Source organism: Bos javanicus, chromosome 3, assembly GCF_032452875.1.
Source record: "Bos javanicus breed banteng chromosome 3, ARS-OSU_banteng_1.0, whole genome shotgun sequence".
Lineage (NCBI taxonomy): Eukaryota > Metazoa > Chordata > Mammalia > Artiodactyla > Bovidae > Bos > Bos javanicus.
The window spans coordinates 68,835,970-68,863,546 of NC_083870.1; the positions used below are offsets into that span (position 1 = coordinate 68,835,970).

Here is a 27,577-nt window from a genome sequence, read left to right on the forward strand (position 1 = left end):
ACCAGCTGTAGCTGGCCCTGTCCTCTACCTGTTTCTGTCCTTTAACTCTCCATTTGTGCTGGAGAGTTCTTACTTCCCTCAAGAGCCTTTCTCTCTCCACTTCCACATGGGGTGAGAGGACAAATCTAATTGCAAATTAGGCCAGCATTTCCATTTAAAATTAGGGCATTTCCAATGCTAGACTATTGTTGGTAGTGGTTTTACTCTTTGCAGACTTCTGATTTCTGATTAGTTATTCTAGTCACTGTTCATCATAAATTGTATTCATCTCAGATTTGAAAATTCTAAACTCACTAATCACAATGACCAAAGTGAATTGAGTCTGTCCATGTTTCACTCCATTGTATACTGACCTGTAGGCTTCAGCTCAGAAGAAAAAGGGGACACCAAGAAGTCCAGGGTAATTGCATACAGAAATGGACACAAAAGAGCCAGAGAGGTCCTATGCACCCATGGTTGATCTCTGGGTTTCTGGACATTATAGACTCAACACAGGGGTTGTTGTAACAGACAGAGGCAAAAAAAAAAAAAAAAAAAGCTGCTTTACTGTAAGAAAATAATTTAAGAACTTACCTGTATAAAGGTGGGCACACAAAGTACATTCTTCCAATAGAAGAACACATTCTTCTATCAGATCATACAGCCTGGCAAAGCCAGAATCCCTTAAAGAAATTTCCTTTCCCATTATCCTTTGAGGCTTACATCCTCTTGGCCCCACCCAACTCTTCTGGAGAGACTGGTCTGGACCTACTGCCTACCAGAAGCTAGTATCTTCCAAGTGCTTAAAAGACTAGATAAATGCAAGATCGATTTTCCATGTACAACAATCCCTTAGATGACTTCACAATCTAACCCTATATAAACTAATTCCTTTCAAATCCCCAAAGCACTGTAATAGTCACATTTGCCCTTACCTACAAAATACATACAATTACTGATTCCACTATTATCCACTCATAGGCTGTTAATTACCACTCATTTATTTGAAGACAGATCAGTCCCAAGTTCCAAATTCTCCAAGAGCTAAGTCTCAGAGCGATTTTAAGAAAAAAAAACAAATGAAAACACCAAAGGTGTAGGTCTTTATATGAAAAACTCAGAGAATTCAGGAAACCATGAAGGCTCAATGCAATCCCCAGGATGGACCCAGGGAATGGACATTAGCTGCGATACACACGTACACACAGCCACAAGTGGGTCTCTGTAAACACAGCGCTGTTCTCTGCTGTTTTCTACAAGGAGATAAGTGTGTGTGTGTGTGTGTGTGTGCAGCATAGGATAGGGTAGGGAAATTGAAGAGACAGGAGAGAAACATTTCAATCAACATAGCTCAAATGCCTAAGCAGTGGATCTGAATGCCTGCATCCTATGGTACTGTGTGGCTACCCTCTGCCTTCCCATAGTATTACAAAGTAAGTACATACTTCTTTGCCTTTCATAGTAACATATCCAGTGGTTTATGGAATGTCCAAGTATATTTTTTATTCACTACTAGCATAATCGATGAAAAAGTGATGCTTAGATGCAGTAATTAATTCATCTGGACGTTGCAAATTTATTGAATATATACAGTCAGTTAACCAGAATATATTATAGATACGCACTGAGAGTAAAATATATATCATAGCCTAACCTTTCTTTTATTTCCAAGCCTCACAATGGAATATCAAGTAAGCAATTATAGAACTACAGTATGTTAAACAACCAGGGTATTTTGGCTAAAGAAGCTGTGACTCTGAAGTGTGATGCATTCCTCTATTGTACGTCATAATGAAGGTAGTAATTTGTTTCAGTGCCATTTAGAATGCATGGCTATTCTGCAGAGATGCACCCAAAACATTAAGAAGATCAGAAATAAAACTGTAATTTCTTAGGAACTGGTGCCAGAACCAAAACTTTAACAATAGCAGGAGGCTACAACGGCACATTTTGAGTTTAAAATTAAAAAAAAGTCAGGCTTGAGAAAGTGGGAGGGAAGGGATGGAGAGAAGGAATGGATATGCAGTTTCCTTGGAAACTAAATGTGATATTATTGCAGCAATAAGCCTTAGGAATCATTGTTGAGAGGGTGAAAATACTGCTCATCTTCTTAAAACTGGACAAGGGTAATTTAGAACCTAAATAATTGTGATCTCTACATGAATCTTCGGGGAACTCTTAAAGACTGCCGTAGAGTGGAAGTACCATATACAAGCTCATTAATCTATAGAGGAACATGAGAAATGCCCCCCATGAGGCTACAGAAAACAGACGATGGCAGCAATGAGTTACAGGTACAATTTTCAGGGCACTGATATAAATAGGCACCACAGGGCCACTCACTCTCCAGCCCTCCTGGATCCTTTCTCATGGCCTTGGGAATACACCATGGTCCCAGACAAGCAGGTTGGCAGGGAGATTGAGCTTCGTTCCTCATCCCCACTTGATCACTCCTTTGCTCCTCTGAGTCTGGACACCCTACTAACCTCACTGGGCCTTATCTGGAAAAACAGAGAAAATATCACTTTATTCTCAGGGTGACTTTGTAAATTAAATGAAGGAGGAAATGCCCAGAATATTGCCTGGCACATAGTAGGGGACTCATACCTGTTAACAATCTTCTCAGTGGTCAATGAGTTTATTTTGATCTACTTCTTTCCTCTGTGGATAATGAGATATGAATAAAGTAGACTTCATGTGAGAATCTGTGGCAGGAGGTCTTTACAGAGAAAGTTATTGGGTACAGCATCTGATCAAGTCAGACTTGTGGTGTGTAGGTCTTCTCTGCCATGAGAATCAATTCTGCTAATGACACAGCGATGGGGGTGTGGGGGTTGGGGGTGGGGAGCAGAGGATCATGTGTGAGGGAGGAGCTGAGTTGAATTCGGATTGTCTGAGTATGAGTATTCCTCCATAAGGACAGAACCTGGGCCTAGTCTGTCCATCTTTATGTCCCTAATACCAAAGCCATACCTGGAACACTGCGTGTGTTCCATAAAGCATTTGTGCAATGGAAGGGCAGTAGAGTGTGCCAGAAGCTGGTGGGCAAGGCTATCCAGGGATCAGGGGTCAGGAGTAGGGTTCAGAGTGAGAGCACAGATGAAAACCACAGACAAGGCAAAAAGCGTCTCCCTCCATGGTATGTGCATACATGCATTTGAGTCCCTACTATGTTCCAAGTGCTATTTTAAGTGCTTTGGAATGAAACAGACAAAGAAAAGCCCTCTTCTCCTGGCGCTTACATCCTAGTGCTACACAGTTATGTTACAGTAAAATGATTTACATATCTACCTCCTCTATTTGTCTGTAAGTTTCTCCATGCAAAGCCCATGTCTTGGCCATCTCTGATTCTGCAGTGCTGGCAACAGTCCCTGTAGACCCACAGGAAGGGCACAGTGAGTAGCTTTTGAACTGAACTCAAAGTCAGGCATCAAGAGAAGCAGAAGCACTGAATGACATTGGCTTGGGTTTGGAACAACTGAAGCCCTAGATTCGAGTCTCGGCTCCACCTCTCACTAGCCTGGTGACCACCTGCAAGTGACTTTACCTCTCTGATCCTATTTCCCCACTTGTAAAGTGGAGATATGGTTATCCATAGCTCATGGGGCTGTGGGTTGTGACAAGGGTTAAGAGACAGGCTGCTTAAAGTGGTTAGTGCAGGGGAGAGCACCTAGTGGTCAGGAAGTGGTCCCTGTTGCTCTCAGATCACACTCAGGATCATTATCATTATCATTCCTCATCAGGGACAAGAGCATGGCTGTGCTCAGCTGGAAAGTGTGGGAAGAAAACTGGAGCAAATCCTCACCGGCAAAGCTTTTAACTCAAAATAAGACAGTTGGATACATAAGAACTCTCCCTCATGGATAAATAGGTCTAAAGGAGACCCCACCCCAGCCAACACAATGCATTTTGTGTGACAGAGCATCCTCTGATCAGTCACATTGACCTCCCTAGAGTGAGCATGATTTCCAGCCCAAGCCCAAATAGCAACACCTCCCACTGATGGGTCGCATTAGTTGGTTTGCTCCACGTGACCTTGCTCAAAGTGTCAATGGTCAATTTTGTATTCCGAGTTTTAGTCCTGGGAAAACCTGGGAAAAGCTAGAACTCTCTGAACTTTGTGACCTGGATAAGCTAGCTTATCTATAATGAAGCAGAAACAGTTTTCTCAGAGAAATGCTCCCATGGAGATGCATTTTGCTCACATAAGGATGATCATATAACACAGTTAACGATTGGAAACGAGCTAAAGGAAGAAAATGATGAAGGATTATAAAAATAGTTATTAAAATGGGTTACTTGGATAGACTCAGAGTAAAGAGGGAGAAAAGAAGTGGCACAGAGAAACAAGAGAAACTAAACACTAAATGACATCCACAGTTATAATTTTATATGGATGCATACATTGGACTGTGTCTCAATGTACATGTAGTATATGACAATGAGCTGAAGTTTCAGTAACATATATAGTACAATCAATAACATGTATATGCACATATAAATACTACTTGTCTCCACCCTTCCAAAACATATATATGATACATATTCAATAACATATATGAGATATATATGTACATATAGTTATTACTTGTCTCTACCCACTCCCCTAAAAAGGCCATTATTGAAATTTGTTATAGACATCAGCAACGACAAAAAGGACACTAAGACTTGAAGTCTTGTGCTGACCTTTTTTATAGGTAAATAATAATGTAATAATATATCAATGAATAAATGAACTGAAGAAATAACCTTATAGGAAATCATACAAAATGTCCTCCAGACAAGTCTAAAATAGTAGAGCTAAACCGGTGTATAGAAAAGCCTCCTAAATTCTCATTATATTACCAAAAGATTGACAGTAACTACTACTTCATTGTCATTCTTTTCTATTCTTCTCCATAATCCTATATTGAACAGAGCCCCAAATAGACAGCATTAGAACACACGCCAGCATCTGCAAACTCTGTAATATTCCTCACGTATAGCCTTAGACACCAAAGCCATAAATATAGGCTCTATTTCTCAAATGACAATTTCGCTCACAGGAAAATAAGTGGCAAGTCAAAATTCAAATGACTGAAGTTGTTTTAGGTAATTCATAGGTTGTAAAAACTAATGAGAAGTAAAAAAAAATTATGAGGGTATTACAACTCTCCCATTAAAATGAAAATCTCTGTTATAACTTTATGCTCTTCAACTACCATACCAGACAGAAGCATCAAGCAATATATAAAGTGTTCTGTTCCTAAAAATTACTTTGTTTATGTGGAGAAATAACCTTACTTATTGATTTTAAGAAATACTTGTCCAGCTATCTTTTTAAAGCAGAATCATCTTCAATGTTTAAAAATAAACATGACCATCAAAGTGTATTTTAATCAGCAATTCATTAGAATAATTAAAATGCGAATCATTGCTAAAAAGGCTAGAGGACGTTACACACATACACACACACACACACACACACACACACACTCCCAGTGCAACAGAGTAAACTAAAAGTAGATAGATAATCACGCCTCAAAAAAGAAAAGAATCTCCTATGAAGTCATCATTTTGAGGTCTTATGAATATCAGTAAAGGATTTAACACATTTATGAGAAACGATCTGCAACAAGACCCAATCAGCCATGCTACAGAAAAGACAATGTCCAGACTCACTGGCAAAAAATGGCATTGTTGTTACTCTTTTCTTCTGTCTTAAGTGTGGCTGTGCAGTACACAGAGAGCATTATGAATCAGGGTGCTGAGTGGACAAATGATTGCCAATAATCAAATGGCATGATTTATCTCTTGAAAAACCCTGGAGTGATTCTAAGGAACACCAGTGTGAGTGCTAAGCACTGCTTACTTTGGTGAAAAGGCTTATTCCATTTCAGTCTTCAAACCCAGCCTACAGAGAAAACATATAAACAGAGTGAGCTTGACACTGGACTGTCAAATTTTTATCAGTAGGATCTGCTAATAACACAGGGTGCTACTTGGCCACATCATAAGAGACATTCAACAACCCTTGCAGGTATAAGAAATAGCATTCTGATTCAAATTTCTGAGTGTTCGTGTCCTGTCATAACATTAAAATAATCATGCAAATCTCCCTCCAGCTGGTCTCTGATTTGCATTCATTTTTTTTTCATTTGAAATGATTTATACATACTTGTACTAAATTCCAATCTTAACATTCGGTCTTGAAAGAACAGACATCTACAGTATTTGAACTAAATTTACAATATTAATAGCTAGCAATTATTAACAGTGTAAGTGTGTGAATGACACTAAACCTGGTTAATGAGCAAACTATCTGCATACATGCTTTTCACAGAATTGAGCACTAACCATATTTTTTTGGCTAACGTGAAAAAGAGTTGGTTACCATGGATATTATCTCCTTAACATATGAATGATACAGGCACTTAAAATATTGCATATTGATTAAGTATAAAAAGATACAGAATGAACTCTATACAATTGAAAAACCTTCATAAACCCAATGTAATTGAAAAAAATTGAATAGTCTCCATTCTATTGCTTGCTTGCTAAGTTGCTTCAGTCATGTCCGACTCTGTGCGACCCCACAGATGGCAGCCCACCAGGCTCTCCCATCCCTGGGATTCTCCAGGCAAGAACACTGGAGTGGGTTGCCATTTCCTTCTCCACTCCATTCTATAGTTGTATTTAATTTTAAAGACTTGCTTAAGAACAGCAGGAAAATTTACACCATGGAAGTTCTCACTTCTGCAAAGATCCTTCAAGGAAAAACCCTAGAACCATTAGCAGGTAGCCCACACTGTTTTAGGAGAAGTGGAATAGAAGCAACCAAAACTGTCCTATGGGATTGCAGTCACTTCCTGGATCCCACTTTCATTGAAATCCAATCCATGCCTGAATAAATTCAGTTTTTTTAAATCAAACCCCAATAAATACTAACAACAACAACAGCAACAATAATGAGAGCTATTATATTTTTAGTGCAAACTTGATCTAACACTTTTGTTGGAAACTTACACATTAGTTCTATTCTGCAAAAGTACCCCATGAAACAAAAGTTACAGTTGATCTTTGAACAACATAGGTTTGAACTGCAAGGATCCACTTATAAGTGGATTTTTTCAATAGTAAATGTTATAGGACTACTCCAGCCACATCTGGTTGAGTCCACAGCTGTGGGGCTCAGGATACCGAGATACAACTGATAATGAAAGAAAGAAAGAAAGTCACTCAGTCATGTCCGACTCTTTGCAACCCCCTGGACTATACAATCCATGGCATTCTCCAGGCTAGCATACTGGAGTGGGTAGCCTTTCTCTTCTCCAGGGGATCTTCCCAACCCAGGGATTGAACCCAGGTCTCGCACATTGCAGGTGGATTCTTTACCAGCTGAGCCACAAGGGGAGCCCAATTGATATGGAGGCCAACTATAAATTATATGCAGATTTTAACCACCTGAAAGATTGGTGCCCCTAACCTCCATGCTGTTCAACAGTCATTCTTTTAATGAGAAAACTCTGAAGAATAACGCACTGAATGTCACACAGATAACAAGTGATAAAGCTAATAATAAGTGATCAAACTGAAAATCCAGATCTACTAATAATACATTTTTTCAACAAATTCTTTCTCAACACCTACTATGTGTTGGGTACTTTTCTAGACCTGGGGATCCACAGTAAAACAATATAAAGGCCCTACCCTCACAGAGCTTGTATGAAAAATACAACAAAATAAACAATGTCAGGTGATGAAATGTGCTATGAAGAAAAACAAAGCAGAAATGTGAAATGAATTGCATGAGTGCTCAGTTGCTCAGTTGTGTCTGACTCTTTGTGACCCCATGGATTGCAGCACGCCAGGCTTCTCTGTCCATGATATTTCCCAGCGGAGAACACTGGAAAGGGTTCCTTCCCCAGGGGATCTTTCAAACCTAGTGATCAAACCCATGTCTCCTGTGTCTCCTGCATTGAAGGGTTCCATTTTTATATAAGCTGTCCAAATTGACATAAAGCAAAAAATCGGTAGACTTGAAGGAAAATGAGAGAATCATATAAATATTTCATTTAAAAGAGCTTCAGGCAGAGGAAACAAGGGCAGTGACCCAGAGAGAGGAATTTGCTTGGCCAAATGAGAAATAGCGAGTAGGAAACTATGGCTAGAGCAGTGAGATCAAGGGAGAAAGAAGTCAGAGATGAGGCGAGAGAAACTGAGATGGGGAAACCACATCATGGAGCGTTTTGTAGGACACTGTAAAGTCTCTGTTCTGATGCTGAGAGGGAAGACTTCTGAGCAAAGAAGGGAGAGCCTAAGTGATATTTGAAAGGATCACTATGATTGCTGTGCTGAAAAAAGACTGGAGGAACAAGGGCAGAAGCAGTGAGACCAGTTAGATGGCTGTGGCAATAATCCAGACAAGCAGTGATGGTTTGGACCAGATGTTAAGAATAGATATAGTGAGTTTACAATAGCCAAGACATGGAAGCAACCTAAATGTCCATTGACAGAGGGATGGATAAAGAAGACGTAGTACTTATATACAATGGAATATTACTCAGCTGTAGAAAGAATGAAATAATACCATTTGCAGCAACATGAATGGACATAGAGATTATCATACTAAGCAAGGGTAAGTCAGACAAAGACAAATATCATAGATGTTGCTTATATGTGCAATCTTTAAAAATTATACAAATAAACTTACCTATAAAACAGAATAGACTCACAGACTTAGAAAACAAACTTATGACTTCCGAAGGGAAAGATGTGGGGGAGGGATAAATTAGAAGGTTGAGATTGACATATACACACTTCTATATATATAAAATAGATAATCAACAAGGATGTACCATAGAGAACAGGGAACTCTACTCAATACTCTGTAATAACCTAAATGGTGGAAGAATTTGAAAAAGAATAGACATATGTATATGTATAACTGAATCACTTTGCTATATACCTGAAACTAACACAACACTGTAAATCAACTATTCGCCAACATAAAATAAAATTAAAAAGACAATAAAGACGGTGAGAATAAATGGACTCCGGATATATCACTATTTAAGTGAGGGGTATAGAAGACAGAAGATCATTAGGATGACTCAAAGGATTTTGTCCTTAGCAAATAGAAAGACACTGGGCCATTTACTGGGAAGAAGCCTACAGAAAATCTACCAGCCTTTAAAGTCCACGCTCTCTTGAAATCACCGTGCTGTTTCACACAGTGCACTTTCTGTCAGAATTAGTCTGAAATTTAATTCAGACGCATCTTGAGTGTCCAGTCATGTCCACCAGGCTGGGATCCCCCACCCAAAGTGCAAAGTGGAGGTTCTAGTACTATGGGGAAGCAGACCTGTGTCATGCTGAATTCCAGCCTCACTTGTGAGCTCACTGAGCCAAAGCAGAAAACAGACAGGAAGCAGGAGAGATTGCTCCAAGTGCAGATCAAGTGCATGAAGTGTTGATACACAGGGAAGAGGCAGCGGAGAGAGGCTGAAGGTGGAGCAGCAGACAGGGAAGAAGGAAATGCCATTACACCCGCCAGGGCATGAGGAGTGAATCTGCCCTGCTCAGACCTTGGAAACTAAGACAGTTCTCCTGCCTCCAGTTCAGCCAGCAGAGCTCTGCTGTGGATGGATTTACATATTCTTCTTCCTCAGATATTTGGACAAAGGGTTCCAAAACTCCTTCTCCCTCTTTGTCGATTTCCCTCTGTACTACTACCCTGTCTCTCATTTTCATGAAAACTATTCACCTTGACCAGTAATTTTCAAACCATGCTGCACACAAGGAATCTTTGGGAAACACAGACTCCTAGCTCTACATCCAAAATACTGGACTGGAATCTCCAGGAAGGAAAGGCATCCAGTCAGGCTTGGGAACCCCATCTCCCGTCCCCTCTGTGGTTTCTCAATAAACATCAAGTACAGTTACAACTTGAACAGGGTCTTGTTTCCTTTCTCTCCATACCATTAGGGCCCCTGAGATGATCCAAAATCTGCTGAGCTTTTCCAATTTTTTTTAAGGAATCAGAGGCAGAATACTCTCCCGAGAAATTACTCATGCCTTTGGGTTTAGTGAAGTCCTATTACATTCATCTCTAAAGTACAATATGAGACCTTCCTTTTAAAAATGACTCTCCCTAGTGGGGAGGCCAGTTATTTTTCTGCTTCTTACACTTTTTGTTCTATGTAGTTGCTTTGGATACTTTAATTAATGTTTAATCTTCCTAAGCTTCTGCCTTCAGGCAGAGTCCATGAAGAGCACAGAGTTCAAAATCTTGGCCCCATAACATGCTATTAAATAATCATGACAATTTAAACCAAAGACCAAAACCTCACTCAAACTGCCAGGAACACAGGGTCAGTATGCAGGCCTTCTCTGCCAAATCTGTGATTTTGTTTCTATTCTCCTCCCTTTATACTGGTAGATGACTATCTCTCCTTTCCAGGGAGGGGCTGTCTTCTGTGAGAAAATTGCTCCGTCAGTCAAGACTGAAGACATCAATGGAGCAAGACTGGGATAGAAATGATTACTGAAGGCCTGTTATGAGACACCAACAGAGACTCTATATTAACCATCATTCCCCCTGTACATAGTGATCAGAAAGAAGGTTTTCAGCTGCTATGGTATCTTAGGGAATCATCTGACAGCTTATTTATTAAATGTATTTTAATATTAATTCTCCTCTGCACCACAGATGACTTTCAAAAATTCACTGGGTCTCAAGAACACATAGCACAATGGCTGAGGGAAAGCATGAATGTGAAGAAAGCTGCACCTAAACATTTTCTTCCTGTGCAGTTACATACAAAATCATCATGATTCAATACCTTAGGTGGCCGATCTTTTAATATACAGCCTAAAACAAAGATCAATTAGAGCCCAATTAATTGGGATCCAAATTATTTTTCTCTCTGCACATTTAGGAGAAGAATGCAAATTACAGGAATGCACAGCAATATAAGAAAATTTTTAAACTCCTTCTCAAAGATGTCCTGGATCCAAACACATTCTGCCTCTCCCGTCCTATAAAATGAGGACTACATGCAGAATGATGACTCTCGAACAGCCAGGAGATACACAAAGCTATATTTAACCTCCCATATTTACTAAGTCAAAACATGGATCAAAAAGCTCTCCAAAAGGAATCTCATATTATTCTTTTTCAATTGTGGTGAAAAACAAATAACATAAAATTTACCCCATTAACCACTGTTCAGTGATATTAAACATATTCACATTGTAGTGCAAACACCACCATCTATCCCTTTTCACCTTGCAAAACTGAACCTCTGTATTCATTAAGCAATAACTCTCCACTTCCCTCTATTTAACTCAATCAAAAATTTTATTGAACAGAATTCTCCCTTCTTTAAATATTTTGAATGACATGTCATATAGGATAAAATTCGGAGAAGGCAATGGCACCCCACTCCAGTACTCTTGCCTGGAAAATCCCATGGACGGAGGAGCCTGGTAGGCTGCAGTCCATGGGGTCGCTGAGGGTCGGACACGACTGAGCGACTTCACTTTCACTTTTCACTTTCCTGCATTGGAGAAGGAAATGGCAACCCACTCCAGTGTTCTTGCATGGAGAATCCCAGGGACGGGGGGAACCTGGTGGGCTGCCGTCTATGGGGTCGCACAGAGTCAGACACGACTAAAGTGACTTGGCAATAGCAATAGGATAAAATTAGGAGCAACTTTTTTATGATTTAACTCATCTTTTAAACCCAGTTTATACATTATGCTCAGGAAAGAACTGTTATTTTGTTCTAGAAAGTCATAGTTAATCTTCAATTATCTACATACCAGGGCTTTACCGATGGCTCAAGCAGTAATGAGTCCGTGTGCAATGCAGGAGACTAGGGTTCAGTCTCTGGGTCAGGAAAATCCCCTGGAGGAGGAAATGGCAACTCACTCCAGCATGCTTGCCTGGAAAATCTCATGAACAGAGGAGCCCAGCAGACCATAGTCCATAGGGTCAAAAAAAGGGTCAGACACAACTGAGCACGTGAGCATGATTCTTCTTATCTACATACCAATGCTGGTGAGCATTGTGAATGCTTATGTTCTTCAAAAATACATGTGTTGAAACCTAACCTAATCCCTAATATAACGGCTCATCAATTGGATTAGTATCCTTGTAAAGAGAGGCTAAAAAAAAGCTTGTTCTCATTCTGCCATGTGAGGATGCAACGAGAAGTCAGCAGTCCGTAAACTGGAAAAGGGCTCTTACCAGAACCTAACATGAGAACCCTGACCTCAGACTTTCGGCCTCCAGAGCTGTGAGAAATAGATTTCTGTTGTTTGTAAGTCATACAGTCTATGGTATTCTGCTATAGCAGCCTGAACAGACTAAGACAATGACCAATCAATACAGATAGCCTAATTTAAATCAGAAGCCACAGACATCTTTCTTTACTCTCTCTGAATCTGTTAATACCATTAATTAGGATCAGAGACACTTCACAAAAATCTGGGGGATGATTATCCCTAAAACCACATTTTAATCTTTTTAAAGCACTAGGGAAAATGACTACCTAGGACTCCAGTGAAGAAATAGTGCTTATGACCCCCCAGAAATGAGCATCATGTGAGCCAAGCCAAGCCTTCTGGGTGCACTGCACAGGAAACCATACTGAGACCAGCTTGGTGGGGGGCATTATCCACCATGGAGCACAAGGCTGCAAGAGGGCATGGGCACTCTCTGGAGCATTAGCAGCCCCAGCCTAATATGAATATCTGTGTCAGTCTTTCTTGGTTCTGAGTCATTAGTTTCAGGGTGGGGAGGCATTAGAAAGACTTTCAAGCCACAAACCACATATCGTAGGGAAAAGGCTAATTAGAATTCACCCTAAACTGCCATAGAATTAACAGACATTAAATAATCATTATTCATAATTGGAGAATCAAGTTACCCAAGAGAAAAAAAAAAAAAAAAGGCAAAGCTCAGATTGCCTTGGTTAATGTTTAAATTTGAAAAATAAAAGGATAAGTAGTTCCCCAAATGACCAATAACTTATGTTCCCAATGTTAGTAATGTGGAAAGTATTTTTTCTGGAGATGAAATATTAAAGATGTGATTGGGATCTCCAGTCTTAAAAGATCACACAAAAATCATTTCACCCACATTAGTCAAAGTATAGGCAAACAGTCTGCTCAAGCTCTGGAACAGTGACCAAGGGATAAGGTAACTAACAGGGAGAAAGAAATTTTCTTTTCATAGAATAGACTCAAGGAGAATCTTGTTTGTTTGTTTGTTTTTTTAAGTCTTTGATTTCCCTGTTTCATTTCTCTGTAATTCTTTTTCAGTTTTTGGTACTTCTCTTAGAGGGAAGTGATATTCTCAAACTACCTTTATTTCACTCCTTTCCCCACAGTTCCCCATCCTGGCCAGGCCTACCCCCAAAAGCCTATGCCTGGGAGCAGCTGACTCCAAGGGATTCAAAGCAAAGGAATCAAACCGAGACTTCATGATTTCAGTTTTGCTGTAAAGTAATAGCTTACATCAAAAAGTCAAAAAAATGAAAATAAAAAATGAAAACACAGATGACACTTGAATAACATAGGTTTAAACTGCATGGGTTCAATTACATGTGAATTGTTTCTCAACAGTAAATACTGCAGTACTGCATGATCTATGGTTGGCTAAATCTCTTGACGTAGAACTGAAGATACAAAGGGCCGACTATAGATTATACATGGAGGGTCAGTGCCCCTAACCCCCATGATGTTCAAGGGTCAACTGTATATTCTCGCCTGACATTAAAAATAATGAGATTCTCTGGTGTGAGAAGGTATGGAAAAATAAGCACACTCAAGAAACTCCAAGGTAGTGTAAACTTAAATTTCAGCCTTTCTGGAGGACGCTTTGGTTTTACATGTCCAAAGTCTTTCATTTTAAGAATAATGTTGATCCAGCAAAAACACCACTAAAAAATACACAAAGGAAGCAATCAACGAGGTGCACAAAAAAGAATGTGGAAAGATGTTTACGATGTCACTTATACAACAGAGAAAAATCAGAAACCTAAATGTCCATCAAAGGCAGATTGGTAAGTAAATAATCAGTTTTCATACAATGGAATACATGGATACCATTAAGGAGCACATTATAAAAATGTTTATTGATCAAAAAAAGAGTCTTCATGATTTATTACTAATTAAAAGAGAAATGTATTGTGTTAGTTGCTCAGTTGTGTCCAACTCTTCGCAATCCCATTGACTGCAGCCCCCCCAGGCTTCTGTGTCCATGGGATTCTCCAGGAAAGAATACTGGAGTGGATTGTCATTCCCTTCGCCAAAAGAGAAATGGGCAGACTATAAACATACAAATGTGTTTTATAAGATATATGTAACCATATATATTAAAATATATGTAAATATGATCTGTTTATATATTAACATTGTCAATTAAACTATCTTATATAGATATATACATATATAATAAAATATATAACTATATATGATTTTACTTACATAAAATTTTTCATATACTTTATACACATAAAATGTATATATTCTCAGTTGCTGAGTCGTGTCTGACTCTTTGCCACCCCATGAACTGTAGCCCTCCAGGCTCCTCTGTCCATGGGATTTCCCAGGCAAGAATACTGGAGTGGGTTGCCATTTCCTCCTCCATGAGATATTCATGGCACAGGGATTGAACCCACATCTCCTGCACTGACAAGCAGATTCTTTACCACCGAGCCACCTGGGGATCCCAAATTTATATATATGATACTTAAAATTCCATAATTATAAAAATTTTAATGTAGTTATGTGTATATTAGAAAGACATTCATAAAAATGAAAACAGTGGTTAGACAACATCCATAGCTCTACTAGAGAAATGCCAAGATAGCATAAGAGGTAGAATCTATCGGAAAGTTTCTTAACGAGGAGATTATAGAGTATCTCTGTATTATTATTTAGGATAACATTCTCCCCAAAACACACACACAATAGCCTCAGTGAATTAAGAACAAACAGAAGAAAGACAGTTGCACCTTCATACTTTTCTCAAAATATTTGGCTATTTCTTCCACTGTAAGAAATACTGTACATCCTAATGCTTTAGAATACTTGAGATCATGTTAATTATTCCTGGGGAGTGTTTAAAAATTAATATTATTTACTTCTGAGAGACCATGACAACATCCTTCCAGATTGCACCAGACTATTCTTATGTGAATCAAGGATTTTAGTATCTAAGATGCAATAGTGATGCTTTGGGCTAGGATCAATGAAAGGAAATGAGCTACTGTGGTTTGTCTGCCTTTCACCAGACTAACCCCTACCCACCCAACACTTATTCAGAGTCCTGAGTGTATCAAAACTCCACTTGTAAATTAAACTAGCTTGTCTTACACAAAAACAAAGCTAAACCATATGCGGTGCAAAACACACTCATGGCTTTTTCTTAACACCACGGATCTCTCTTCCATGCCAACTCCCTGGTGGGTGAAGAGATGAACAGTTAACTAATGAACCAGGCTTGACAGAATCCAATATAAACCTTTGAAATCATTTCCTTTTTAAACATTTTTATCTCCTCTCTTCAGCAATGCAATTTACTACTACTTTCTGCATTTTTTTAAAGTCTTGGATATTTTTTAAACGCCCATTTTTTTTCAATCAAATATACTTTTTCATTGTGATTCCACAACATCAGCCTTGTCATTGACTAACATCATTCTTTCTTTTCTATTTCCTAATTTTTTTATTTCTGCCTACTCAATACAGTGTGTTCAGTTCAGTTCAGTCACTCAGTCATGTCCGACTCTTTGCGACCCCATGAATTGCAGCACGCCAGGCCTCCCTGTCCATCACCAACTCCCGGAGTTCACTCAGACTCACGTCCATCAAGTCAGTGATGCCATCCAGCCATCTCATCCTCTGTTGTCCCCTTCTCCTCCTGCCCCCAATCCCTCCCAGCATCAGAGTCTTTTCCAATGAGTCAACTCTTCGCATGAGGTGGCCAAAGTACTGGAGTTTCAGCTTTAGCATCATTCCTTCCAAAGAAATCCCAGGGCTCATCTCCTTCAGAATGGACTGGCTGGATCTCCTTGCAGTCCAAGGGACTCTCAAGAGTCTTCTCCAACACCACAGTTCAAAAGCATCAATTCTTCGGCGCTCAGCTTTCTTCACAGTCCAACTCTCACATCCATACATGACTACTGGAAAAACCATAGCCTTGACTAGACGGACCTTTGTTGGCAAAGCAATGTCTCTGCTTTTCAATATGCTATCTAGCTTGGTCATAACTTTCCCTCCAAGGAGTAAGCGTCTTTTAATTTCATGGCTGCAGTCACCATCTGCAGTGATTTTAGAGCCCAAAAAATAAAGTCTGACACTGTTTCCACTGTTTCACCATTTATTTCCCATGAAGTGATGGGACCAGATGCCAAGATCTTCGTTTTCTGAATGTTGAGCTTTAAGCCAACTTTTTCACTCTCCTCTTTCACTTTCATCAAGAGGCTTTTTAGTTCCTCTTCACTTTCTGCCATAAGGGTGGTACCTGACTCCAAAAGTCTCCTTTCCTTTGTGGGGTCCCTATTGGAGTTCCTCTCGGGCTGGGGAGTGACTGATGTTATCTGTGAGCCTCCTGTGCTATCTGCTCCTTCTTCCTCCCTTCTCTTCTGGGAGAGAGCATAGAGCACCCAGATCCTTGGTTCCTCCACACCTTCCCCACTGGTGCACCGTGATGCATAGGTTAGTTCTGGGTGCAGTAACAGGGAGCCTAGTTACCCACAGATATAAGCTACATACTCTAACCTAGAACTAGTGACATTCTGGTTTTCCCTCTGCTGGTTCTTTCATCTTATTTCTCAGTTAGTTCAAACCTGGGCAGGAGAGAGAGCTTCTCAAAGACCCCAGCATCTGGAGCATTTTGCCATGAACCTTAATGATATTAATGATATTAAAACTGGCAAAATACATCTGGAGGCATGAAGGCTAAGGGTAGGTGGCTCTGAACTTTGGAATGCTTCACTAAGCATGGGCCATCACAGTTTTTAACTTTGACAGTTTGCAAAGCTTGTACTGAGTCTTGGGTCTGATTTTACAGTCTTCAAAATGTCGTGGAAGCATCAGGTAAATATCAGATGAATTGTGTACTTCATCTCGAATTTTCACAACAATCTTAGAAAAAGTAAAAGTTACTGTACTTCATCAAATCTTAAAATGCCACTGAATGTTAAGACACACCATTATTTTATGCACCAACAAGGAAGAAAAGAATACTGCCAATTATAATATATCATTCATGTACGACACATGTAAGTTCTAGATACATTAAAATGTGAAGGAAAAAAATGAGTCTTAAAAATCAATGAACTGTATAATATTATCCTCATTGTTTTTTCAAGGAAACTGAGGCTCAAAAAGAGTGATTCTTCTAAGATCACACATATGCAAAATCGCGAAGTCAGGGTTCAAATTCACTTATTCAGATCCAAAATGCATGCAGTCCCAAGTTTAGCATGTGGCACTGTACCTACATAACAGGGTATATTATAAAGTTTTTGGTGGACTATTTCCAACATCAAGCATTATATATTTGTTGATCACTGCAGACTCAGCATTATGCTCAGCCCTCGGGAGACACAGATAATACAAAATCAAGACTCTCTCCTCAAGGGACTTTCCATCAATCTGATTCAAGAAAGATACATAAACTTTAAGAACATGTTTTAAAGAACATAAGTGTTGAAATATATAGTACAGACCATGCTATGAGTTTTTAGAATAGAAAAGCATCAGTTCTGAGGTAGTCAAAGATAACTTCATGAAAGAAAAGGGTAAAATGAGACTTAAGACAAACCCTCAACTTATGAGCTAGGATTCAGTAGCCTTAGAATTTACGATAATAGCAATGACATTTTACTTACACGTTACAACATCTTACATCTTACACTTACATATCATACTTTTTTCACACCTTCAAAACCTACCACATGCTCTCCTGCCTCTGAGTTTAAACACATGCTATTCCCTCTCCTGGAACCGTCTTTCTCTGCCTCTGGACCCAGTTATCTGCCCTTTATCCTTCACACCAATCTTCAATACCACATTATCAGTGAAATATTATGTGATCCCCAGACTTGGCTGGGTCCCCCTCTAAGTGCTCCCAGCACTTTTTCTCTTTTAAAGACTTTGAACCCCTGTAATTACTTGTAATTGTTTACTTCCACATTTATAACTGTGTATAGTCACACATTCATTAGACTTGGCCATTCCATGATGGCAGGTGCTGTCCAGTTTGCCTACCACTCTATCTCCAGGACTAACACAAAACAGGAGCTCAATAAGTGGACTCATGGTTATCTTGACAAAGCATTCACAAGCCTCACCTCAGCTAACCCTGACTATGTTACAGGAAGGTGGGTGCAATTACTTCTCCCACTTTATCAACAGGGGAAACTAAGGCTTGAAGAGGTCAGTTAATTCACCATGTCTCACAACAGAGTATTGAAACGCCAGCCGGATTGCCTGACATCAAAACTCCGGCTCACAAGCAAAACCATGGAGGCAGAAATAAAATAGCATCATGTGGTCCACAGAGACATCCAGGTACAATGGATAATGCATGTGCCAGAGACTCAGGTTAAACTCTGCCTGGCAACCTGCCAAGTGCCTGAACATGGACTAAGCACCTCTGACATGAGGTGTTTATTCTCACAATCATACCATGGATTTGGACTTATCTCTACTTTATAATAAAGAAACAGACTCAGAGAAGCTAAGTAACATGCCCACCCACACAGCTGGTGAGCAGCAAAGCTAAAGTGATGAGCTGTAAGTCTGGACAATGGAGAAGTCACAGTGGATTTCAGAGAATTTTGGCACACATTTTTTGAAGTTCTTTTTTTCCCCCTGGTCCTATACCCCAAACTAAGTGCTAAGCCTTTGACGAACTGACACTGACAAATATCTGTTTCCAAAAACTTTCTGACCAACTCTGATCTTCAGTTAAGGGTTTATGATGAAAGTCCAATAATATGTAACTGAAACAACAATGGGCACCACTATAATTAAATAGAATTTAGAAAAGGCAAACCAATAAAAATGCAGAGAATCAGCACTAGGCGCTATGTTAAACTGCCATCTGTACAGACTGTGTTCAAATCAAGGGGTGGCCTTTCAAGGCAAATTATGTGGCTCATTGCTGGGGCAAACCAGAGTTGGAAGAGCCAAATTATAGACAAGCTCCCAGTAAAATTGATTTTGACACCTCTTTCCTCAGGAGACTGGGAATTATCTTCCCAGTGCGTACTTTAGAACATCAGTGTCAGCCCATCTGCTACCTAAATTTAGATCTCAATACAGTATGTAATGGAGAAGGAAATGGCAACCCACTCCAGTACTCTTGACTGGAAAATCCCATGGATTCGGGAGCCTGGTAGGCTACAGTCCATGGGGTCGCAAAGAGTCGGACACAACTGAGCAACTTCACTTCACTCACTTCATACTTTCTCACTGGAGAAGGCAATGGCAACCCACTCCAGTATTCTTGCCTGGAGAATCCCATGGACAGAGGAGCCTGGCAGGCCATGGTCCATGGGGTCTCAGAGAGTCAGACACGACTGGAGTGACTAAGCACGCACACACACAGTATGTAAACCCTGGAGGAGGGCTTGGCAACCCACTCCAGTATTCTTGCCTGGAGAATCCCATGGAGAGAGGAGCCTAGTGGACTAGGGTCACAAAGTCCATAGGACTCAAAGAGTTGGACACAACTGAAGTGACTTAGCACACACGCAAAGTATGTAAATCATTTTGCTATGCTAATTAGCAGAAAGAAAGCCTCCAAAGCTCCCATGGTTAAATGAAGACCCTCGGCATCTGTTTCATCCTCTGAGGAGCCTGTCATTTCTTCTCTTGCTCTTGATAAAGGACTGAGGGGAGGAGATTTGGAATCAAGCAGGGAAGCAGTGTGACAGAGGGTCGGGAGACCCAGAGGCCAGCCCCATTCTGCTGTAAGTTCTGTGATCTTAGTCAAATCAAAAAAATCTCAGGGTCACAAAGAATCTTTAAGGTCTGTTAGTTCAGACACTTTACCAATGTTTGAATCCCTTTAATAACATCACTGCTAAGTGTTGATTCAGTTTACACTTTACACTCATGTGATAGAGAGATCATTACTCCCATCCCCTCTCTAGGGCTCTATCACTTCTGAGAACCTGGAGAGGAATCATAACCCAAGTCTTAAAGGTTGGAGAGAACCTGAGGTCTAAACAGCAACTAGCTCTTAACAGTACTGGAGAGCAGGAAGAGGTCATGAGCCCATCTCTATGGAGAGAGTTATTAATTATCAATTGAGGTTAAGTGATCATGTAAGGTTCCAAAAAAAGAGGAATCCTTGACATAAGTGGCTTGCCTGTAGAATAAAAAGAAAACTCTTAGAATGTTAAAACTATGTTTTCTACATGCAAGTTTTGACCTTAGAGAAAAAGAGACTTAAAGTATAATACCTACATATAAGAAATATAATAAATTGATTATATAACAAATTACTTTAATTACAGTTGTGGTCTAGTGAAGGTCTACAAATTGTTATCAGGCTACTAGGAGATAGAAGCTTGCTCTAGAATGTAAATCAACTTTGTCATGAAGCTTACCGTGTGTGTGTGTGAATGCGTGCACACATATGTGCAACAAGACTTTCTCAACAAAGGAAGCAATGCATTGATTTACATCCTGGTGTAAGTCCCCTATCTTGGTCTGAACAGTAATAAACAGTCCCTGATGGGCTACTTCAAGGAGCACACAGGTGGCATTTCCCAGAGGGACTCAAATGAACCTGTAACGTCTCTTCTTTCACTCGGTGAAGTATAACTTCCCAAATGCAGGTACATCCACTGTCTTATTCAGGAGCTGATGCATTGTCTTATCTAGACTATTGTAAGCCTTCCAGCAAATGCCCTGTCTTCAAACTGTTTTGACACACATCCAAGCCAGTCTCCATACTGCTGCTAAAGGAATCTTTCTGAAACATATCTAGGTAACTACTCCCCTGCTTAAATTCCTCTGAGAGTGCCCCAATGCTTGCTGCGTTAGCTTTAACCCTTTGAGTTTAATCGCCAACCATTCCCTGCCACCCCTTGACCCCTGAGATTACTAAGCATTCCCTGAACACATTATATACTTCCATCCCTCTGTGCTTTAACTCCCATGTCTCTTCTACTTGAAACACTCTTTCCCTAATTCATCTATAAACTCCAATTCATCCTTTAATAGCCCATTCAAATAATGCCTCCTCTGAAGGTCTCAACAACTATCCCAGAAAGAACTATATATTCAGACCTTCTGTGGGAGCAGTTCAGTGCCATAAATAACAGAGCAGGCTCTGGAACTTGACTTCACAATTCCTATCTGTATAACCCTGGGCAAGTTATTTAACATCTCCTGCCTCAGTTTCCCCATCCATAAAACAGGAACAATGACTACTTCCTTCACAGGGTTGATGTGAAGACTAAGTTAACTAACTCATGTAAAGCATTTAGCACAATGCCTCCCATATATTAATAGTAAGTATTCCATAAATTGGTCTTCCCAGGTGGCGCTAGTGGTAAAGAACCAACCTGTCAACGTAGGAGATAGAGACATGGGTTCGATCCCTGGGTTGGGAAGAAGCCCTGGAGGAGGGCGTGGCAACCCACTCCAGTGTTCTTGCCCAGAGAATCCCATGGACAGAGGAGTCTGAGGGCTACAGTCCATAGGGTCACAAAGAGTCGGACACAACTGAAGCAACTTAGCAGGCACGCACAGTCCATAAATTACCGTGTTGCCAGACACTTGTTTTCATCTCTCTGATTCTATACTGTATTACGCTTAACTGTTTTCATGTCTGATTTCTTTAATATATTGTAACTTTTAAAAGAGAGAAGTTTTAATGAGTATCATTTATCTTTTCATCTCTGTCCTTACTGCATGTGTCTGGCACAGGAAAGGCACTAAATAAAATGATTGTTCAATAAATACAGCAGGATACAGATGGATGAAGCTAGAAACAGGCTGACTCTAGGCACTGACCATGGCTCAGAAGGCAGTTCAGAAAAGGACTCCAGGCCTAAATTCCCCAACCCAACTCATCATAAGCACAGAAGGAGACACCATCTTCAATTAGACTGTTCTACCCTGTCTGCTAGAAAGTGTCTGGGCTTTCCCATTGAAAGTGGGAAAGGAAACTGCCTCTCCACTCCATCATCACTCATCCCTGCTTAAATCACAAAGGAGCCTGAAACAGTGGTGAGACCCCCGCACTTGCCAGCAAAGGGCCTTGGTAGGGTTCCCAGCTCAGCCACTTGCCAGCCTCAAGATCCTGAGAATGCTCTTCAATATCACCGTTTTCTCATGCATCAAATGTGGATGTCATTTCCACCCAGTTGTTAAAGAGAATAAGCAAGTAACAAAAGAGTTTGCAGTCTACATTATAAAGCACTAGGTAAATATCAAGAGCTATTATTAAATAATAGAAAAATTGCTAGTTACCAGTTATTTACTGACAGGCACTTTTCTAAGTACCTTGTAAGTTATCTTATTTAATCCTTTGAAGCAATATGATAGCTACCACTATTCCTGTACTAACTACAGGACTTGTAAGCAAAAGGGGCTGATTCTGCCCGACTTAAGTTTTAAAAAACTAAAAGAAAGAAGAAGAAGAGGAAGAAGGAGAAAGAGGAGAACACTTTTTAAAAAAATTGTTAAAGGTACTGGAGTTGCTAAAATAATGAATCAAACACAAAGCAATCAGCCCAGGCCAGGCAGAGACCAGGGGCAACCCCAGAAGCTGCAACAGTGAATGTTGACAGACCTGCTCTCTAGACTGCATAAAGGTGCCTGAACACCGAAAATCCCCATTACTGGGTTTCAGACTCCTAAGCTAGAGAAGTTAATTGGCCTGACTCAACCAGCTGCTGTGACCAGGGATCAGAACCACACTGCACAGACACCCCGCTGCTGCTGAGAAAGAGAACTGTTTAGTAAGCCAGCAGGATACCATTAAAAGGGTCCACTATGTTCTCATTTTATAGGAAAAGACTCCAACCTTGGAGCCTTGTTTGCTCAAGGTCCAACTGGGGCTTATAACTGGTGGAGTCAGGTGTCAACCTAAGTTTCTGATATTAAAGCAAGAACTCTGAAACTCCCCACTACGCTGGCTATTTTCCAACAAAATGGGTCTAGGAAACTGCCTAATATGTATTATAACTAAGTTGTTAAAAATAAACAAAGATTCCTTCTTCATTACCTTTAGAGGCCATCTGCTGGGTGGTTATGAGTCAGCCTCTGCAGCCATACCACCCAGACTTGCATCCTCCACTTTTTAGCTCTGTGATTCTTAACGGGGCTTTCAACTTTTTTGGGCCACTTAGTGAGTTACAATGAGGACTGTGAGTTAATATATGTAAAGGACTTAAAACCATGCCTAGAACCAAAGACCTATACTAGCAAACGCAATACTGAAGAATAAAAAAATTTAAAAGAATCATACTAAATTATTTCAAAACTTACAGTAAAGCTACAGTAATCAAAATAGCATAGTATTAATGAAAGAATATACACATATATCAATGAAACAGAATACAGAGAGCCCAGAAGTAGATCCACACAAATAGTCACGTGACCATTGACAAATGAGCAAAAGCAATTCAGTGGAGAAAGGATAGTCTTTCCAACTAACAGTGCTGAACAACTAGATATCCAGATGCAAAAAAAAACCAACAAGCTAAACACAGACTTTATATCTCTCATAGAAATTGACTCAAAATGATCACAGACCTAAATGTAAAAGCAAAACTGTAAAACTTTTAGAACAAAGAAGAAAATCCAGTTTACCATAAGTTTAGAGATGAGTTTTTAGAAGGATGATATAAATTGAACATTATTAAAATTAAAAATATCTGCTTTGAAAAAGACACTGTTATGATAAGCCACAGAAATTTGTAGACATTTGTAAATACATATCTAACAAAGGACTTTGTATCCAAAGAATTCATAAAACTCAACAATAAGAAAGCCTAATAAAAATTATTTAACTTCTATGCAGAGTACATCATGAGAAACGCTGGGCTGGAGGAAGCACAAGCTGGAATCAAGATTGCCGGGAGAAATATCAATAACCTCAGATATGCAGATGACACCACCCTTACGGCAGAAAGTGAAGAGGAACTAAAGAGACTCTTGATGAAAGTGAAAAAGGAGAGTGAAAAAGTTGGCTTAAAGCTCAACATTCAGAAAACAAAGATCATGGCATGTGGTCCCATCACTTCATGGCAAATAGATGGGAAAACAGTGGAAACAGTGGCTGACTTTATTTTTCTGGGCTCCAAAATCACTGCAGATGGTGACTGCAGCCATGAAATTAAAAGATGCTTACTCCTTGGAAGAAAAGTTATGGCCAACCTAGGTAGCATATTAAAAAGCCGAGACATGACTTTGTCAACAAAGGTCCGTCTAGTCAAGGCTATGGTTTTTCCAGTAGTCATGTATGGATGTGAGAGTTGGACTGTGAAGAAAGCTGAGCGCCAAAGAATTGATACTTTTGAACTGTGGTGTTGGAGAAGACTCTTGAGAGTCCCTTGGACTGCAACAAGATCCAACCAGTCCATCCTAAAGGAGATCAGTCCTGGGTGTTCATTGGTGGGACTGATGTTCAAGCTGAAACTCCAATACTTTGGTCACCTCATGTGAAGAGCTGAGTCATTTGAAAAGACCCTGATGCTGGGAAAGATTGAGGGCAGGAGGAGAAGGGGATGACTGAGGATGAGATGTTTGGATGGCATCACCGACTCAATGGACATGGGTTTGGGTGGACTCTGGGAGTTGGTGATGGACAGGGAGGCCTGGCATGCTGCAGTTCATGGGGTCACAAAGAGTCAGACATGACTGAGCAACTGAACTGAACTGAACTGAATAAAAATGGACAAAAGATCTGAGCAGAGATTTCACCAAAGAAGGCATATAGATGGCAAATAAGCATATGAAAAAAAGTTTTAAATCATTACTGCATGCATGCTCAGTCACTCAGTCATGTCCAGCTCTGCGACCCATGGACAGTAGCCCTCCAGGCTTCTCTGTCCATGGGATTTTTCCAGGCAAGAATACTGAAACGGGTTGCCATTTCCTTCTCCAGGCAATCTTCCTGAGTCAGGGACCATACCCACATCTCCTGCATGTCTTCTGCATTAGCAGGTGGATTCTTTACCACTGAGCCACCTGGGAAGCCTTAAACCATTATTAGGAAATTATAAAATAAAACAACGAGATATCACAGCATACCTCATAGCCATACCTATTAGAATAGTTAAATGTTTTTTTAAAAAATTGACAATACCAATTACTAGCAAGGAAAAAGAGCAACAGGAACTTGAATCCTTTGCTGGTAGGAATAAAATATGGCACAATCAATTTGGAAGACAGTTTGACAATTTCTTACAAAGCTAAATATAGTCCTAGCATGTAATCCAGCAATCGCCCTCCTAGGTATTTACCCAACTGACTTCAGAACTATGTCCATATAAAAGCCTGCAGGCAAATGAACAGCAGCTTTATTCATAGCCACCAAAAATTGGAAGCAAGGAAAATGTCTTAAATAAGTGAAAGGATAAACAAATTGGAGTTTATCCATAGAATGAAACATTGTAAAAAGAAATGAGCTATCAAGTCACGAAAAGACATGAAATCTTAAATGCATTTTGCTAAATGAAAGAAGCTAATCTGAAAAGGCCATGTTCTGTATTATTACAACTATATGATATGACATTCTGGAAAAAACAAAACTACAGAGACAATTAAAAATCAGTGGATTAAAACAATTAAACCATTAGACAATTAAAAATCAGGGGAGGGTCAAATAGGGTGAATTGATGAAGAACAGAAAATTCGTAGGGTGATGAAGCTATTCTCTATAACACTGTAATGGTGGGTACCTGGATTTGTCAAAACCCACTGCAATATACAGCACAAAGAGTTAACTTTTAGATACGCAATTTTTTAAATCAGGTAAAGATTAGGGGAATCTCAAATGAAATGCAGAATGTGACAAAAGAATCTGTGTTATAAATATATGAAACAACCTCACTGAACCTTTCCCTCAGTGGGGGAAAAAAAAAGGTGCTCACTAAGTAACTTTGAAAATGAGGAGTCTGTAAAACTAAAGGCAAAAGAAATTGTACATAAGAAACAGACAAAGTTATTTTCCATGGGGGTCTGGTTCAAAATCCTGACCCTGCTGTACACGTATACTGGAACTGAATGATTAGGTAAATACGTGGCATGTGGTGGGAGCCAAGTTTACCCCATTGTTGGAGTAGGCAATCACAGATCCCGAAGGGGAGGAGGAGAAAATGACCCGTGTGGATATCAGTTTGATTGGGAGACAACTGTATGCTTATGTGTAGCTTAATACAGATACAGATGGTTAAATACACATGAATTTACAAATTCATACATACACATATATGTCCCGGCTCTGTCCTCTGAGAGGGCCTATACGCAACAGCAACCCTGTAGCAACAAGGACACTTAGTGTCCAGATCTTGGTTCTAACACCATCTTTGGAGAAAGGACTGATTCTAGGACTAGAGCATATTAAAAAACATTAAAAAGCAGAGACATTACTTTGCCAACAAAGGTCCATCTAGTCAAAACTATGGTTTTTCCCGTAGTCAGGTATGGATGGGAGAGCTGAGCGCCAAAGAATTGATGCTTTTGAACTGTGGTGTTGGAGAAGACTCTTGAGAGTCCCTTGGACTGCAAGGAGATCCAACCAGTCCATCCTAAAGGAAATCAGTCCTGAATATTCACTGGAAGGACTGATGCTGAAGCTGAAGCTCCAATACTTTGGCCACCTGATGCGAAGTACTGACTCATTGGAAAAGACCCTGATGCTGGGAAAGATTGAAGGCAGGAGAAGAAGGGGACGACAGAGGATGAGATGGTTGGATGGCATCACTGAATCGATGGATATGAGGTTTGAGCAAGCTCCACGAGTTGGTGATGGACAGGGGAGCCTGGAGTGCTGCAGCCCATGGGGTTGCAAAGAGTGGAACATGACTGAGCGACTGAACTGAACTGAGGACTAGGGCAGTAAATGCACAAGATTAGCCTGGAGTATCTTGTGCCAGAAAATAAGACAATACTCAAAACCACCACCACCACCATCTCACAATGAGAGAAGCAGGTCGAAGGGACACAGAGCAATGGACAGAGCTCCCATGGCCAAAGCTGGAACAATCGGAGCAACAAAGTAAAGCAGTCTTTTATTATAACCCAAAGTATAAAATGAATCATGAATCCATATAATGTAAATAAACAATTGAATAAATAAATACAAAGGTGAGAAGAGACAAATTTCCTGGGCAGGAAATTTCAAAGAATTTGTGTAGCTACTCTGCCCTCAAGAAAGTGAAGTATAACTCCCCTCTCCTCCAGGTAGACTCCGCACACTGACTGTCTTCTAAGAGCACAGTATGGATGGGGGTAGTAACTTCACAGGAAACCTGCCAAACACTACTTCAGCTAGGTGACAAAAGTCAACACCAGCCATGACAAATCATGTGAGTGATATGTGTCCTTGATAGGATGGGATGAGAATAGC

The 27,577-nt window shown here is 40.1% G+C and overlaps 1 protein-coding gene across 4 annotated transcripts in view; it reads right to left on the bottom strand.

Annotated features, from left to right (window-relative positions):
- Positions 1-27,577, bottom strand: part of ST6GALNAC3 (ST6 N-acetylgalactosaminide alpha-2,6-sialyltransferase 3) — a 631,673-nt gene that overhangs the window by 516,589 nt on the left and 87,507 nt on the right. The window contains exon 1 of one of the 4 annotated variants that reach the window (XM_061411548.1): positions 11,785-12,083. The exons of the other annotated variants lie outside the window; for them this stretch is intronic. The gene's annotated coding sequence lies outside the window, so the exon portion shown is untranslated. Of the gene's footprint in view, positions 1-11,784; positions 12,084-27,577 lie in introns of those variants that run through there. 4 annotated transcript variants of the gene reach the window in all.